Here is a 9,708-nt window from a genome sequence, read left to right on the forward strand (position 1 = left end):
CACACACACTTCAAGATAACAGATTCCAGCAGATTACTGACTGATCAGTAACAAAGCCAACCTCTGTCTTCAAAACAAAACAAGAACAAAGAAGTCGTGCAATTTGAAGAATGGTAACAAACGGATGGCACTCTGCCGCACACAGTTCCTTTTTTCATCAGCTATAATTATGTTCAACATGATTGCTTGTGTGTGTGTGTGTGTGTGTGTGTGTGTGTGTGTGTGTGTGTGTGTGTGTGTGCCGGGCGTCTGTGCGTCCGTGCGCGCACGCTCACGTGTCTGTGTGTGCGTGTTGGTGTGTGTGTGTGTGTGTGTGAAAGTTAATTTCATAATCATCATCATAACCATCATCATTATTATCAACCGTTAACTTAAAACGATAGTTCCGTGAGTGACGTGATGTTTAAAAAAAAAAAAATGGAGACTAAGTGACATAAAAATGGGGCAAAACTTCCAACCATGGAGAAATATTGGACGTTTTCAGACAAAATGTATAACGAGCATTGATTGAGAATAACCAGTGATGAGAACAACAAACAGACACAAGAGTAATGACAGGAGAATATAGAGCTTTGTAAACAACATTAGATAAAGAAAGAGAGGAGGGAGGGGGGGGAACAAGTACTGATAATGAAGTACCGACTACTACAAGCAAAAAAAAAAAAAAAAAAAAAAAAAATCGGAACTGAATGGTTAGAGAAACAACGTGGGATGATGACATATCACAACAAGAGGCAAAGCCTTCAAGACTCACTTGTGCTTCACGCTTTATCCTGTAAACGAATCATTAGGAGGTAAAAAAAAAAAAAAGAGAGATTTTTAAAATGGTTGAAAAGTGCTCTGTATTAAATATGATGGATAAGCTTGGGAGAAGAAAAAAGAAAAGAAAAGAAATGTAATGTTTAAGATGAGAAAGATCAGTTTAAAGCAAATTAAGTCCCCTAGCATTAATTACAGAGTAATTTCCCTTCTTTACTATCTGCACCAAAACGTTTGCAAACTAAATAAAACTTCCATGCTTAGCAAAAGAAGTTTCTGTTTGAACAAAAAATGATAATAATGACTGCTCTTGTTGTTGTGTCGAATATCAGATCAAAGTGCCAAGTTTAGAGAATGCAAAAAATATAAATATAACAGTAAATGCAGTTTGCATATAATTAGGCTTCTTTGTGTGTGTGTGTGTGTGTGTGTGTGTGTGTGTGTGTGTGTGTGTGTGTGTGTGTGTGTGTGTGCCCATCCAAGAGGTGCAATATTGTTTTAAACAGGATGACCGGAAAGAACTGAATTTTTCCTATTTTATGCCTAATTTGGTGTCAACTGACAAAGTATTTGCAGAGAAAATGTCAATGTTAAAGTTTACCACACACACACATACACACACACGTACACACACACACACACACACACACACACACACACAACCGAACACCGGGTTAAAACATAGACTCACTTTGTTTACACAAGTGAGTCAAAAAAACTGAAGGAAAGGGGGACCTGCAGAACAACGGAAAACAACACCAGTCACTGTCCCACCCACTGCTTCCATGAAATGTTCAGCACTGAAAATACATGAAGATCTCAATTATTAAGCACTGGAACAATTCTGAAATTAAGAAAAGAAATGATTGAAAGGCAGACCGAGGAAAATGAAAGGAAAGAAAGAAAGAAAAAAAGAAATAACGGGAAGGAAGAAAGAAAGAAAAAGAAAGAACGAACAAAGAAAGAAAGAAAGAAAGAAAATCAACCAGCTACCACCCAACCACACATCCAAACCACAAAACAAAAGAAAGCGAACAACTACAACAACAACTACTACTACTACTACAACTACTACTACTACAAAATTATCACAATCGAAACAAGCACACAAACCAACAGAAATAAGACACAAACGAAAGCACTGGTCACTGAATGAACTATCGTACCCCACCCCCACCCCCTTGCTACCCCCCGTACCCTGACCAATGAAAAGAGCGACTCATCAGCTGAAATCAGGTCAACAGCATCGTAGTAACACTTGAAAACGTGAACGGGAGGAAGACCACATGACCAACGCCTTGACTACCCCCCCCCCCCCCCCCGCGCCCCCACCCCCACCCACCCATGGATAAGACCACAACCATGAACAACTTGACCCTTAAGGGCGTCACGCCGATAGGTCGTTAAACTCAACTCTACCAGGATGGCTCAAGACAACGATGTTTGCCTGACTTGCTGCTACCAGCTTGCTGGATACGGAGAGGCTGATGACTTCTTTTGTCACGGGGGTGAAGTACGTCGTTAGATCTCCTCCATTGTACACCCAGTCCTTCTGATGATGTGTCCAGTATGTACTCAACGTGGCTACTTATCAGTGCAATGACCACTGACATGCGGGAACGAACGGACCATAGCCGAAGAAAAACTTGACCGTAATAGTGACTGGTCGTTAAAACTGACTTTCACAGCACGTGCGGGAATGGATTCGTGATTCGGATTCAGTGTGTGTGTGTGTGTGTGTGTGTGTGTGTGTGTGTGTGTGTGTGTGTGTGTGTGTGTGTGTGTTGCAGTCTGGGATTAACATCGATGCCCATCTCAGGTAATGATTTGGCCGACGGGAAATAACGGTGCCAGGTGCATTGAGTAAGGGACGTATCTACGCACTACACAGATACACCAGCAACACACCACGTCAACATGGGCATCGGAAATGCCACTTCTTATCTTATGTGCCTGCGACTGATTCGAAGTCGCAATATTTTGACTGCGAACTGGGCCCTCAACCAATTATTCAGTCTGTCCACGGCCTTTTACTGCTGATGGGTGGAGAATAACTAGGCTGACGCTCTTGAAAGTCGAGTTGTTCAGGCCTGCGGTCTTGCAAGACTCCTAATAATCAAGTCCTGTTCAGCCTGAGGAGACCCGCCAGACATAACAATAACAGCACGTGTGACGCTGGACGCAAGGAAACACGTGATCACCCCCCACCCCGCCCCCCCCCCTGAAAGCCACAGTGCGTCGGGAAAGAACAACGTTGATGTTTGGTGCATTCATGAGTAAGCCCGAGTGGGTGGACGGGTGGTCTTAGAAAGATATAGCATCGCAGCTGGCAAGGCTACGTCGAGGCGTGTGTGTGTGTGTGTGTGTGTGTGTGTTCAATTACGGATCGTGTTAAGCTGTGCGCGAAGTCTGCGAGCGAGAAAAAAATCAAATCATGATGGTGTCATCAGCTTAATCAGCGTGACGGCGTCTGTCCAATAAAAAAAAACAAAAAACGATGTGATTAATGACTTTGGGCAAGCCATGCCTGGTCAAGTTAATTTCATCTTGACAACTGTCTTATCCATCGGCCTTTAATTTTTGTTGTTGTTACAAATTATTTACACACAAAAACAGGATTTCCATGTACTGGTTCTAAGCCCGAGAATGTTTAGTTTTCAATCCTACCAGTCACTGTTTTTACCAGGAACTGAACGAGCTCCAAGGTCTGCTTTTTGGCATGTTGTTTCAAACCTAAGGAGACGATACAGATGGCTTTTTTCTCCTCCAGTCGCCAGCCCTTTTACGCCCACCTTTCAGTATATATATATATATATATATATATATATATATATATATATATATATATATATATAATTATCAAGCTTTACTGTCACGCCACGCGTTCTCGTTCACAGCATTATCCCAGTCCGCTTTCTGGCAGTGTGCGTTTCACTAGAGAGAGAGAGAGAGAGTGTGTGTGTGTGTGTGTGTGTGTGTGTGTTTGTGTGTATGTGTGTGTGTGTTGCTGTTGTTTTGCTGTTGTTTTATTCAGACATCCCATACTATGTATTGGGTTTCGTCAGACAACAACACATTATCATCAGACATCTCACACAAAATATCAGTATCATCAGACAACAACACTTTCTTATCAGACAAAAATGAAACTTCTCTTTTTTTGCGACTTGCCAATGTCTGTATTTTAATTTAGATAATTGAAAAAAGACAAAACAAGAGAGAGAGAAAAAACAAACCAAACCAACAAACACCAACAAAACAAAACAAAACCAAAATGCTGGCAAAGGTGGAAAAATCAAAATTAAATACATGGTCGCCGGTTGGAATCCATCAAACTTGATAGATGGTGGGTTATCACCCTCACAGTATAAACAGATAATTAAATGGCCATGTTCTGGTTTGTGAGATACAAAATATGGCTTTTTTCAATATCATAATTGTATCAACATAATTTTTTACTTGCTTATATATATTTGTATATTTATATATATATATATATAATATTTTATCATTGTCATCATCATTATTATCATTTTGTTTATAGTCCAGTTGACCGCACAGGGCCATAGCAGGACTGCTCAACTACATAAATCTTCAACCCCGTTGAATACAAAACTGTCACATACATACAAAATCATGAGACCTACAAAACACAGTTCACGACACACTGATTATCCTAACAACTTAGCTCCTTAGGGCAAACTACACGAGGCTGTACTGAGGACATCAGCCCTTCTGCTTTATTCATCATCCCTAAATTTACAACAACAAAAATCGTAAATAAGGGGAAAAAATACTTCAAAGCCAAACCCCCCACCCCCATCCCCCCCCAAAAAAAATTAAAGAATGGTCATATAGACAAATAACACTGCAGAATGGAGAGCTACTGTCCATCCCAGTGTTTATAATCTCGCAACCCAATCACCAGAGCAAACAGCACAGACTGCGGACAATAGAAAAGGAAAGAAAAAGTGTCAAGGCCTGCTCGAAAAAAAAAAAAAAAACAGAAAGGGGAATACATGAGTAGACTGGGAAGGCAGAAAAAGCAGATAATAATGAAGTGAGGGGAAAGGCAGAAGGAATAAAGAGAGCAGTAGAAAAGAGGTTTCCAGCACGCAATTTCCAGATGACGGGGATTGTATTGTATTGTATTGTATTGTATTTCTCTTTTCTTTTTTTGTCACAACAGATTCCTGTGTGAAATTCGGGCTGCTCTTCCTAGGGAGAGCGCGTCGCTACACTGAGAGCGCCACCCATTTAAAAAAAAATTCCTACATGCAGGTTTTTTTGTTTGTTAGTTTGTTTTGTTGGGGTTTTTTTTCTTATCGAAGTGGATTCTTCAACAGAATTTTGCCAGGGACAACCCTTTTGTTGCCGTGGGTTCTTTTACGTGCGCTAAGTGCATGCTGCACAGGGGACCTCGGTTTATCGTCTTTGAGTGGTTGTCTGGACGCTAGTCATTCGGATGAGACAATAAACCGAGGTCCCGTGTGAAGCATGCACTTAGCGCACGTAAAAGAACTCACGGCAACAAAAGGGTTGTTCCTGGCAAAATTCTGTAGAAAAATCCACTTCGATAGGAAAAACAAATAAAACTGCACGCAGGAAAAAATATATAAAAAAAAGGGTGGCGCTGTCGTGTTGCGACGCGCTCTCCCTGGGGAGAGCAGCCCGAATTTCACACAGAGAAGTCTGTTGTGATGAAAAGAGAAATACAATAATATATATATATATATATATATAATAACTGCTAAAGAATCGATAATGTTTATAGGATACTCTATTGGCTGACGTTATATGGCTCCCTGTCTCACACCGAATAAAGTACAAGATCAGCACTCTATGTTACAGATGTATTCACAAAACTGCCCCTTCCTATCTCTGCGGCTGCCTTCACCTCTACACTCCATCTCGCTCACAACGATCGGCTTCGGATCCACTCTGTTTACGCATACCCAGATTCAAACACTCGACTGTTGGCCGCCGTTCTTTCTCGGTCTCTGGACTTTGCAATTGGAATGAACTTCCTCTTTCGCTTCGTCAAGTCTCCACACTCAGCTCTTTCAAGTCTGGCCTTAAAACCCACCTCTTCCTAAAATAGCCTCCCTAGCCTGCCTCTTCCTTGTCTTTCGTTTCTACAGTTTTAGAGTTAAGCATGCGTGCGAATGACTGGTGCGAAAGCGCTTTGATTTGGCTCTGCACAAGATTCAGCGCTATATAAATACCATTATTATTATTATTGTATGAATGCAAGAAATCTCATCATGAAAACACCAGTCAGAAGAAATGATCAGCCTCTGTGGTAAAGAGATCAGCGTCACAGACTGACAACTGGAAAAGGAGCCGGCTGGGTTAGAACTTCAACAGAGGCATATCCTTGCTGGATATTCAGTCCTCTGGGGCTGACTACCAGAAATCAATGTGTTTTGGGGCTCATATCGAACGACTGGCAGTACACAGTCGAGTATCTTTCACTTAATTAACGGCAGCGTCTTTGTTTGAGAGTCTTGCTGAAATTACCACCGTGTCATGAAGTCTGTAATTAAATGAACCTTCACATGTGAACGTCATTACCCCAATCCCCCATACATCATCAGAAAATCTGCTCCGTGTGTGGTGACTTTTCCTGCCCCCCCCCCCCCCCCCCCCCCCCCCCCCCCCCCCCCCCCCCCCCTCCCCCCTAAACACACACACCCGCCCCCTCCCCTTGTGGTGACATCAGTTCTGGTTTCTTCTCAGCTTCCATGCCCGTGAATGCATCACGTCAGATTCTTCAGTGTCAACACAGTCAAGCCGTTCTCACGGGGATCTCCTCTGGTGAGGGGCCTCACCGTGACCTTATACCCACAGCTCTCTCTGCACTACTGCAGCATCATGATAGAATGTGCCTTTTTCTGCTGGTTAGTCTTCCGTCAAGAGGCTAAATCGGGGATGAAATTGAGCGAGCAAAAAAGAAAAGGAGATATGAAGAGGACAACAGCAAACACGAACAGTAATAAAGCGCCCCATTTACATATTCGCTGTAACATATCTTGAAGGCAACGGAGGAAAAAAAAAAGAATGCGGAGAAGGAGAATAAGGAAAAAAAAAAGACGACGCTGGAGATGTGCTGAAAAAAGAAGACGAAGAATGATAGTTTAGTTCAGTTTCAGTAGCTCAAGGAGGCGTCACTGCGTTCGGACAAATCCATATACGCTACACCACATCTGCCAAGCAGATGCCTGACCAGCGGCGTAGCCCAACGCGCTTAGTCAGGCCTTGAGATAAAAAAAGGTGAATAAATAATAGATAAGCGTACATAAATAATAACAACACAAAAAAAGCAGAAAATGCAAATAAATGTAAATGAACACAAACAAAAACTCCAAACACAGACGTGAAACAAAATGCATAAATACAAGACGATACAGTAATATACAGCGCCCCCCCTGCCACCCCCCCCCCCCCAACATCTCCCCCCCACCCCCACCCCCGCCGCCCCCACCCCCGAATCTTTCGTGACGACTAGGAGATACAGACCAGAATAAACCTTTAGAAACAGGAACCAACAGGATATCTCACAAAGCAACTTATCAACACACTTCCACAAAAAGTCCATTTACAATAAGAAATATTAATTAAGAAAACAACTAAGTGACACAAAAATGTCACATCTGTTTACCAACATGATACAATCCAAACAAACAAATAAACAAAACACACTCAATAATGCGTTTTCCGTTTCTCTCACCACACGTAAAACAAGACAGACTAGACCTTTTAAGACTCAACTGTGATACCCATTGTGGAGTGATGGCCTAGAGGTAACGCGGCCGCCTAGGAAGCGAGAGACTCTGAGCGCGCTGGTTCGAATCACGGCTCAGTCGCCGATATTTTCTCCCCCTCCACTAGACCTTGAGTGGTGGTCTGGACGCTAGTCATTCGGATGAGACGATAAACCGAGGTCCCGTGAGCAGCATGCACTTAGCGCACGTAAAAGAACCCACGACAACAAAAGGGTTGTTCCTGGCAAAATTCTGTAGAAAAATCCACTTTGATAGGAAAAACAAATAAAAAGAAAACTGCACGCAAGAAAAAATACAAAAAAAAATGGGTGGCGCTGTAGTGTAGCGACGTGCTCTCCCTGGGGAGAGCAGCCCGAATTTCACACAGAGAAATCTGTTGTGATAAAAAGAAATAAAAATACAAAAATACAAAATGCAAAATTTCACCAGCTTCAGGAGTAAGGAAACGAGAGAAAAAAAATCAAAACAACAAAAAAAAACCAAAAAAACACCTCGTCTGCTTTTGTACCTACATGCCTTTCGTATTATCGTAGAATGCCATGTTATCATGTTGTGACTTTTAACTCGAGCATGTTACGTTACATTTCAATACGGATCATGCTGTCATTATGATAGCTTTTGATGGAAATGGAATACAAGACATGAGCTCCATTGAGCTTTTTTTTCTATTCCAGCCAAATGGTGAAAATCTGACATGTGATCAACCTGCTTAATCTTCAAGATTAGGGGATGACCAGAAAAAAAAATTGGTTCCTATACCATTAAATGACTATACCTCAGTCATTCGGATGAGACGATAAACCGAGGTCCCGTGTGAAGCATGCACTTAGCGCACGTAAAAGAACCCACGGCAACAAAAGGGTTGCTCCTGGCAAAATTCTGTAGAAAAATCCACTGCGATAGGAAAAACAAATAAAACTGCACGCAGGAAAAGATACAAAAAAAAAAAAAAAAAAAATGGGTGGCGCTGTAGTGTAGCGACACGCTCTCCCTGGGGAGAGCAGCCCGAATTTCACACAGAGAAATCTGTTGTGATAAAATGAAATACAAATACAAATACAAATGAATTTGCGCTTTCCGAGAAAAGTCCAAAGTTGAAGCTTACCAAGGACACACAGACCATGGAGGCCGGATGGTCACACAGATTCACTTTGTTTACACACCTGAGTTAAAAAACAAACAAACAAATGAAATGCCTGGTTGAACTCGACACTCTTTCACCAGGTCATGAGATTTGCATTAGTTTAATGCAAGGAACGTTTAACTCTCTCCATACGAACGGCGAAAGAGACGACGTTAACAGCGTTTCACCCCAATTACCATCATCAAACTATTGCAAGCGGAAGGCTCTTACACTGAAGAGGTGAATGTTGACAAAGAATACCACAATTCTGACGACGGAAGCTAAAGGTTGGGTCATTCAGACACCCACTGGACATCCGAGGGGTCTGTGTAGAGGAGAAGAGAGGACTGGCCGTACTTAGTGAGTTAAATAACAAACAAACGTTTCATTATGAAAAAAAAAGAAAAGAAAAAGAAAACAAACACAAAAAACCCCAAACAATTGCAAGAACAAAAGATCGTCACAATGTCCCCTCACCTCTTGGTCAGGGCAAGTTTTGGTGTTGATGTTTTAAACACACGAACAAATAAGCTTCATAATATATCTTATCTGAAAAGCTGAGGCAGAGCAACCAACGAACATAAATCCGCAACAGTCCACTGACAAACAACCTGTAGTAAAGAAAACAGAGCAACCAACGAACATAAATCCGCAACAGTCCACTGACAAACAACCTGTAGTAAAGAAAACAGAGCAACCAACGAACATAAATCCGCAACAGTCCACTGACAAAGAGCCTGTAGTAAAGAAAACAGAGCAACCAACGAACATAAATCCGCAACAGTCCACTGACAAACAGCCTGTAGTAAAGAAAACAGAGCAACCAACGAACATAAATCCGCAACAGTCCACTGACAAACAACCTGTAGTAAAGAAAACAGAGCAACCGACGAACGTAACTCCGCAACAGTCCACTGACAAACAGCCTGTAGTAAAGAAAACAGAGCAACCAACGAACATAAATCCGCAACAGTCCACTGACAAACAGCCTGTAGTAAAGAAAACAGAGCAACCGACGAACGTAAATCAGCAACAGTCCAC

This window comes from Babylonia areolata, chromosome 23 (genome assembly GCF_041734735.1).
Source record: "Babylonia areolata isolate BAREFJ2019XMU chromosome 23, ASM4173473v1, whole genome shotgun sequence".
In the NCBI taxonomy this organism is placed as follows: Eukaryota; Metazoa; Mollusca; class Gastropoda; order Neogastropoda; family Buccinidae; genus Babylonia; species Babylonia areolata.